The sequence below is a fragment of the Helianthus annuus genome, chromosome 10 (genome assembly GCF_002127325.2).
Source record: "Helianthus annuus cultivar XRQ/B chromosome 10, HanXRQr2.0-SUNRISE, whole genome shotgun sequence".
Classification (NCBI taxonomy): Eukaryota; Viridiplantae; Streptophyta; class Magnoliopsida; order Asterales; family Asteraceae; genus Helianthus; species Helianthus annuus.
In genome coordinates this window covers 155,491,825-155,501,020 of record NC_035442.2, presented here as the reverse complement: position 1 = coordinate 155,501,020, position 9,196 = coordinate 155,491,825, and the positions used below count along the sequence as shown (strand labels likewise).

General features: G+C 33.7%; 2 long non-coding RNA genes across 2 annotated transcripts; one reads left to right on the top strand and one right to left on the bottom strand.

Moving 5' to 3' along the window:
* Positions 1 to 2,912: 2,912 nt before the first annotated feature.
* LOC118483186 lies at positions 2,913 to 3,999 on the bottom strand. The gene is made up of 2 exons (XR_004869803.1): positions 3,273 to 3,999; positions 2,913 to 3,197 (listed from the first exon to the last, which is right to left on the bottom strand). It is a non-coding gene; the product is annotated as an uncharacterized LOC118483186 (long non-coding RNA).
* A 475-nt stretch (positions 4,000 to 4,474) lies between these two features.
* Positions 4,475 to 7,719, top strand: LOC118483185. The gene is made up of 4 exons (XR_004869802.1): positions 4,475 to 5,438; positions 5,523 to 5,611; positions 6,679 to 6,732; positions 7,116 to 7,719. It is a non-coding gene; the product is annotated as an uncharacterized LOC118483185 (long non-coding RNA).
* Positions 7,720 to 9,196: the final 1,477 nt, after the last annotated feature.

Here is a 9,196-nt window from a genome sequence, read left to right as displayed (position 1 = left end):
ATAACACCATTCAGCACAAAAATAACACCATTTCGTACAAAAATAACACCATTCAGCAGTAAATAAAAAAACACCATTCAGTACAAGAATATAACATCATTCAGTACAAAAATAACACCATTCAGCACAAAAATAACACCATTCACCATTCAGTACAAAAATAACACCATTCAGTACAAAAATAACACCATTCAGCACAAAAATAACACCATTCAGCACAAAAATAACACCATTCAGCAGTAGATAAAAAAAACCATTCAGTACAAAAATAACACCATTAAGTACAAAAATAACACCATTCAACACAAAAATAACACCATTCAGCAGTAAATAAAAAAAAACACCATTCAGTACAAAAATAACACCATTCCGTACAAAAATAATATCATTCAGTACAAGATATAACACCATTCAGTGAAGAAAAAAAATAACACCTCTGTATCATCTTCTCCACTTCCGGCACCACCACTGGCACTTCCGGCACCACCACTGCTGCACCACCGCTGCCGATCCGCACAACCACTGCCGCTGCCCGCTCGCCGTCGCCGCTCGCCGTCGCCGCTGCCGCTCGTCGTCGCCGCTGTTCGATCGATTATAGAGATAGACGAACCCTGAATCAAGTTTGGAGACCAAGATCACGAACCCTGGTTCGCTTGGTTGAGATGCTTTAATCTGAGATCAAAACGAAATGGGAACCGAACATCTCTTAGGCTAGTTGGAAATCATGAAGCAACAAAGAATCATGTGCGTGATTGATCGGGGCACAAGAAGTCGAGATATGGAGGTTTAGCGGCATTAAGGTTTTGAAATTGTAGAGAGAGAGAGAACCTGTACGATCAATTGGAGAGAGAGATCGGAATTATAGGAATTTTGATTTACAGTTTCCTATTTTAAATGGATATAAAGACTTTATTACCCCTATAATTTTCAATTCAGTCCAAATTAAGAAAAATATTTTACATTTTGGTCCCTATTGATCTCAACCATTAGATCAAAAGATCTAATGATTGAGATTCTTTCTTACCTTTCTCACACTTTAGGCCTTTTTTACAGGATCCTAACTCTCTCTCTCTCTCTCTCTCTCTATATATATATATATATATATATATATATATATATATATATATATATATATATATATATATATATATATAATTCTAGATAAGCACCACATGCATGTGGGTAGTACACGCCATTGTTTTCTATACATACATAATTCATGATATCAAAATATGCATATAAATAGAGTTGGATCTAAATTATAATAACACAACTTCTCTTTATCTTTTTTTATATTTAAAAGGAGTAATACAACCTAAATGACAAGTGATACAACGGTGAGGCTCGTAGGAGCACATGTAATGGTATTATCAATAAGCTTTGTTGCATTGTCCGCGTGCCATTGATGTAAGTTCTCGTTATCTAACCATTTTTTATCATTTCTTACTTTCTAATCAACATTATCATAATTTTCAATATGTGTAGGATAAATTCGAAATGTATATGATAAAATGATTTTGCCTAATTATTAGAGAGAATAATTTGTGGGAGGAGTTATAAAATTGTTTATTGTTTATTAGAAAGTAAGAAATGATAAAAAAAATGGTTATATAACGAGAACTTACATCGATGGCACACGATCAAGGCAAAACAGCTTATTGATAATACCATTACATATGCTCCTACAGGCCTCACCATTGTACCAGTTGTCATTTGAGGTTGTATTACTCCTTTTAAATATAAAGAAAGATGAAGAGAGCTTGTGTTATTATAATTTAGATCCAACTCTATTTATATACATATTTTTATAGCATGAATTAGGTATGCATATAAAATAAGACCAAATTGCATAAATCAACCTTTATGTTTGCCTCAAACTAAACTTTATACCTTTCACTATGAAATCGGCAAAAACCAACCTTTATGTTCATGTTTTGATACAAGGATCAACCTTTACCACAAACTCTATTAAATTTCTTAGTTAAGTCACCTCACATGCCAATTTGGTCTTTTCAAATCCATGTTTAATATATATTAAAAAAAACACAAAACCACCAAATGAGGGGTTATCATCTTGTTCAACAAAGCAAAGAAAATCAAACCACAGAACCACCGTCGTTTATCACTGTGTAAAACAACCGACCACCACACTCTATGACCATTTTCATCAACTTGCAAAGGAAATAAATAAAAATTGGTACCCATTGATGTCAACAGAGAGTGAAAGACACATGAAACCTTTCAATTGAATACCAAAATGACGAACATCAATGATTTTGGTTCAGCTTTGATTGATTAAAAAACATTTTCATATGTTTTACATCAATGAATAGGCACTGCAAAAATCGTAACAAAAACAAACACTGACCACTGCAAAATGAATAGGCACTGCAAAAATTGTAACAAAAAAAAACACAACCCAATTTTACAAAGCACTGAACTGGAATGTTTAAAACTGGGTTTTGTTGTGAACAACGAAATTTCTTAACCATGAAACTAAAAACAAAAACAAATATTAATATTAACCTGTTTGCAGATCTAGAAATACTGAGTTTTGGTAGGGCCGGCTCTGGGCCCGGCAAACCCGTGCCGACTCCCGAGGCCCAAAATTTCAAAGGGCCCGAAAAGTCTTTGTAAGCTTGTATATATTTATTAAATTATATATTTAGTATATTTATCCGTATATTATGCAAAAAAAATATTGGTGGGGTAGTGGCAAAAACCTTCTCAAAATAATGTAAAGGTCTCAAGATTGATTCTTTGCTTCTTCACTAAGTTTTTATTTTTGTAATTCATTTACCCTCAACCATAATTTTGGGCCCAATTCTTTTCGTCGCCCGAGGCCTAAATTGTTTTCAAGAGTATTCGGGGACGGCTCTGTTTTGGTGTAGTCTCTACTTTCTTCTTGGTTGTTGTCTTCTTCCCCTTTTCCGTAATCACCTTCTGTTTCTTTAATGACTCTGAACTCACTTCAGCTTCATGTTTTTCTTCAACCACATTTCCAAAACTGTTGTCATCATCATCATCGGTTGCTGATACAAGGTCAACATCACCAATTTTCAACATATCAAGACATGGGTCAAGTGGTGTTTCAGTAACAGGAGGAGCCATAGTGGCATTGAAAACTGGCAGAGGGCTTTCTTTTCTATCAATAGCAGATGGCATTATTTCACATCTGATTTGCTTCTGAACCACTTCTGAAATAAAATTAAAAAAGGATTATGATTTTGCAAAATGAGACTGACTAGTATTTGAAGAGAGATGGAGAGAACCTTTGGTTTGGGGAAGGGGGTTGTTGGGATTGTTCTTGAGGTTATTGATATTGACAAGTTGAGCAGCCTTACTCTACTCCAGCTCATGCAATAACTTATCTTCAAGGGTGGTGTCATAGACTTTGCCTTCACCAAAGCCTCTGGGCTTGTTTCGAGTCCACTGCCTCATGTTACTCAACGGCATATATACATCTTCTTCTTTGTCATGAAATCGAATATCTCGGTGATTGAGGTTTTAGAGGAGGATGATAATTTAAGATTAAAGGATTTGTTGTGTTTGGGGTGGAGAAGTTGGTTGTAGAATTGTTTATGGTGGTTCTTGGAGATGAAGTAATGGAGGCTCATGGTGGGTTTTGTGGTGTTTTTTAAATATATATTGAAAAGGATTTAAAAAGACCAAAATACCCTCTCATGCATTGCGTGTGAGGGGGGTTAACAAGAAAAACAAACATCGTTTGTGTTAAAGGTTGACCCTTGTATCAAAAAATAACATAAAGGTTGGTTTTTGCCGATTTCATAATGAAAGGTATAAAGTGTAGTTTGAGACAAACATAAAGGTTATTTCCTGCAATTTTGTCAAAAAAAAAACAATGACATGTACGTCTAGATTGAGGATTATGTACATTAATCCAGAAGTGTGAGAAGTGTTATATAACACTATATATAACACTATATAACACCATATAAACACCGTATAACAATATGTAACACCATATAACACTATGTAACACGATATAACACTATATAAGAAATATAACACTATAGTTTGTCTGATAACATGTATATGATAGATGTATAGTGTTATATATTGTTATATAGTGTCATATAATGTTACATAGTGTGTAGTGTGATATGGTATTATATGGTGTTACATATTGTTATACGGTGTTTATATGGTGTTATATACTGTTATATATAATGTTATAATACATTTCTCACACTTCAGGATTAATGTACAGGATCCCTACCCTGTACGTCTATACTCACATTCAGTGTAATATAATGTTTATCTCATGAGAATGTGAGGGCAATAAAAGCATTTTTTTGTGTGTTTGTGAATACGGGTGTGTGTGAGGAGCACCTTATTATTTTTTTATGAAACATAAGTTGAAACAACTTCAAAGAACTATATATATATATATATATATATATATATATATATATATATATATATATATATATATATATATATATATAACGGGTTTTTAGGACCCCGTGCGTTGCGACAGCGCCGCTAAACCAAACAAAAAACATACGTAAAAATGTTAAGTCACGCAAGTTTGTTACACAAAAGAGTTTCTTTTTTGTGATGAACTATTTGTTTCGGATTTCATCCACATGTTTGTAAACCTCTTGTTATATATTGAAGGGTCCATTTTCATAATTTTCGTTACTTCAAATTTGATGTATAAAATTAGTGTTCTTTTCTCATTGATCATCCTAATATTATTGTACTAGCTTATAAACCCGTATATTACACGTATTAAATATAAAAAAAACTTAGATTGAATAATATTTTGATTTATAAATGTTACAGACCCGTGTATTAAGGGTGATTTAGTAAAAAGGAATTAATTATTGTATTTTTTTATTTTACGGTAATATTTTATAAAATACATTGTATTTCTCTAACAGTATTAATTAAATAGTGCATCAACATATTATATAACTATTAAAGAAAAAGGTCGGTGCAACAGTGCACCGACAAAATTCCAAAATGCCCTGCTTGCAAATTAGTCTTCACAAACAACCAACAACGGTGTCTTCTTTCTCTATCCTGTCAAGGGTTAGAGAACAACCACCATCATGGAGGGCTGGATCCAAACGTGTTTCTCTTCTTCTACACTAACCCTAAATAGACCCTTCAAAATAGACTTTTCCTTGAATCAGCCTCTACAAATCATCAACGGCGAAAAATTCAGTCTTTGGTTTGAGAAAATCAGCATCGAATCATGGAGATGGAGCGTATTACCGATTTTCCGATAAGTATTGTTCACATCGGACCGAGAAAACTACAGTGATTTGCCGGGACGTTGTTCATAAGGCATCTAAGGTATTAGATCTGCTTCGGCGGAGGCGGATCTTATGGCGGAAACTGTGGCGGAGGTGGAGGTTATGGTGGCGGCGGTGGTGGTGGAGGATACAATGATAATACACAAAATCAACGTTAGTACGTCACAAGAATTTCATCTCTAATTTTCATTTTTGAACAGTTGGTTGAGTTTGTGCTTTTGTTATCTTTAAATTCAGGTGAAGGTGGATATCAAAGGAGGCGGTAGAGCTGGTGGCGGTGGTGGTAGAGGGGGCAGATAAGGAGACTGGCCCTGCTCTAATCCAGGGTAATTTGTTTATTAAATTAGATATGTTAATATTGCCTACTTAATTCGCATGCGAATTTTTATAAACCTTGCAATACATATGATGAAAATCTCAAACATATGTGTTAAAGAGGATGAAAAGCTTGCTTGATGCACAAATCTTTGCAAGTAGGAATTGGAATCCATAACCTTTATGGATTATTGAGATTAAAGGAATTTGTTAACTGTAGTTACTACATGTATATGCCAATTCAATCGTTTCACACATTTCAGGAATGTGTAAGATTTGGTAAATAACATCGTGATTAAAGGAATGTGTAAGATTTGGTAAATAACATCGCGAGATTAAAGGAATGTGTAAGATATGGATTATTGAGATTAAAGGAATGTGTAAGATTTGGTAAATAACATCGCGACCAAAAGGGGGAAAAGGGGAGAAACCCTACTTGTTCTATTGATGTCAAAGTTCAGCAATTAATGGTGGTTCTTGACACAAATCGAATGCATGTACCTATTTACTCCCTAATCCAAGTATTTTGAACATAAGGTAAGATAGAATTTATGTTTTGATGAATCTTGATGAAGTGGGTTTTTACCAATCCGTGAATCAGTATGAAATTGAGTTTATATGTGAGTTGGAATCACTAGTTAGAAGGTGTATTATGCTTGAATTTGATTTACTAAAGATTTAGGGGAAAACCCACTTGTTCTAGTAGGATGATGATTATGTAATTTGATTAAATAGAGTAATTTCTATGAATAATTGTATGAATACTAGAACATTGATAGATTATTATGTGTAGGATGAATGATTTGTGCAAGAAGGGTTGATTATGTGAATTATGATGATATCTAGTGAAATTATGCATAGGATACATGTACATAATGCTTAATATGTTGTACGCACACTAGGTGTTTGATGAAATGCCTCAATGACAATTTAAGTAGCTCTGAATGAGATATGAACAAATGGTTTTGTATGAGGAAATTGATATATTGTCAATTGTGATATAAAATAGGAATGGTACTTGAATGTAAGTGTTATGGGTACAAGTGATATAATCTAAATAAGAATGAATTATGTATAGGATAGAAAGAAGAAGGAGCTAGTTCCGGTTCACAACCAAAGGCTCAAGATCGAGGTAAGTTTGCTAATTACAAGTTTATTCAACAACATTAGTAGTTTGTTACTTTAAATATTAGTTTCTTAATGGTAGTCATTGTATTAAAATGAGAACGCGAAAGTAGAGCTCCGTACCGGTCCGTGATGAATGGGTCGGTTCGGGTTAGAATGAGAATGAATAAGTGAAGTTTTCTTAATGTTCCGTGTAAACGGGTTATGATAGAATGATTTGGAGAGAAAGATGTAACGAAGTTGGTTACATAAACAAGAAAGCCGAGTATAAGAATGACTTAGTCATGTATGGTTCAAAATTTAAATGGTGATTATTGGTTCACCAAGTTCATTAATGCGTTAGTTGAAATATGAGTATTACGCTAATGTTGTTTGTTGTATTGGTTGTAGGTAAATCTCATGTTTAAATGCTATTGCATCGCTCGGAACCGAACACACCTTGAACGCCTTTATGCGCTTCCGCATTCATTGATGTATCATCAATGGGTCAATATTTTGGTTTAATTAGGCTATGTTGGTAGTTATAAACTCTAAACTTGAAGTTGTAAATCTTTTGTCAAACACTAGTTGTAATGGTCGTTTTGAAAGTTTCTTGAGTGTTATGAAATTTACTATGTCTTTTTAAAATGCGTTGTAGGTCAATTGTTGAATGTTATTAAACAGGGAATTGCTTATTTTACGAACGGGTCATGCCCGAATTTTATTAGACAATAGTATGAATTATTGTATTTTCGGATTTAGAATTTTGGGCATTTCAGATTTGAGACGATGGAAGGTTTTCCAGCGAAGGAGGGCTTAAGTTTTTGAATTCGGTCAGCGGAGATTATGGTATGGTTCGTGATGGAGTTCGCCCATCATGGCGTTCGGCGGGAGAAGCTAACGCCAACAACTTGTTTTAGAGGAATTAATAATGATTCTTCATATGCTTCCTTTTCCTTGTACAACAATTTAGAAAAGGAAAGAAAAACAAATGAAAAGAAGTGGAATGTGTTATTGCTGGTGGAAAGTATGCACCAATAAAAACCAAAAAAGTGGAGAGTATGCACCAATAGAAACCAAAGGAAATTGAACAGTGCTAGTGCTAGTGTGAGGGGAAGAATTTTTTTCTAATTAATACAGGGGAAATTAACATTAGCTTTTTCAGTTTTTATTTACATAAAAACATACATACTGATACATACACATTAGTGGGTGTATGCGCGATGTAGCATGGAATATAGACACTCATAATCACATAACATTATTTTTTCTACAACTAAAAAGAATATAACAATATCATACTTAAATTGAAGGGAAAAAAAATTTCTAAAAAAATATTAATAAAAGAAAAAGTTATAACCGTTTAAAATTCATAGTATATGTTTCAAATGATTGCATTATGTGTTTTAAAAGTTGTATTAATAAAGCTAGAATTATGTAAAATTACATTGTCGTCCTTCTCTTATATATTATAATATAGTGTGTATGTATATGTGTATATATATATATATATATATATAGGATTAGGTTCAAACGTGAACAAAATCCCAAGAGTGAACTGCGTGAACTGATCTGGGCCCTTGATTTTTATGATCTTGAGATTAAAGTGAGTGGCATGATGGTAATTATTTGGTTAATTTTTTTCATTTAATTAAATACAAAAAGGGTATATGTGTAATTTCAATCTTAAATTGATTGCATAAATCTCTCACAAATCAAGTAATCAATTATCCTCTTAAATTGATTGCATAAATCTCTCACAAATCAAATCAAGGATTAGGATAGATGTAACTTAATTCAATTATTAAAATAATTATTTGTTTAAATGCGATGTACACATGCGTATTCTGATTTTGCCCTTTTTTAATGCGATGTACACATGTGTATATCGTCTGTTTTTGTGATATCCCAGAATTTTTTTTTTGTATTGAATGTTGATGTACACCTGTGAATTACTGTACAAATATGTACGATGCTGAGTACAAATGTGTACTGTTCTATTTATATCCAAGTACACATGTGTATACTGTAACAACTGCTACTAAAATCCATAATTAGGATGGTAATTAGGTAATAAGAAAACCCTAATTAAGAAACCCAAGTGATTCCGCATAAACCCTAAAATTTTCGTAACAATCAGAATCAGGATCAGGGCCCCTAAAACTCAGGGGGGGTTAAACCCTAGTTGATAAAATCCTCACAATTTTACTTGAGAAGTAAGTTTCTGTCAAAATTGACTCATCAAGGCTAGTTGGGACACGAAACAACCTAGGCTACGAAATAGACCCGTCACGCCACGCGACGGGTACATAGGTCTTCTTCGCGTGGCGCGAGGGAGGGCAAATTCCGGCTATAAATAGAAGGCAGTGGGACTTAGTTCTGTGCTTTACTTTGACGTTCAATTTCGAATTGAGCTCTGAGTTATAACGAATATCGTTCACACAAAACACACACCGATCACGAAGTGCTGCCGCAATCAGGGTAATAACTCG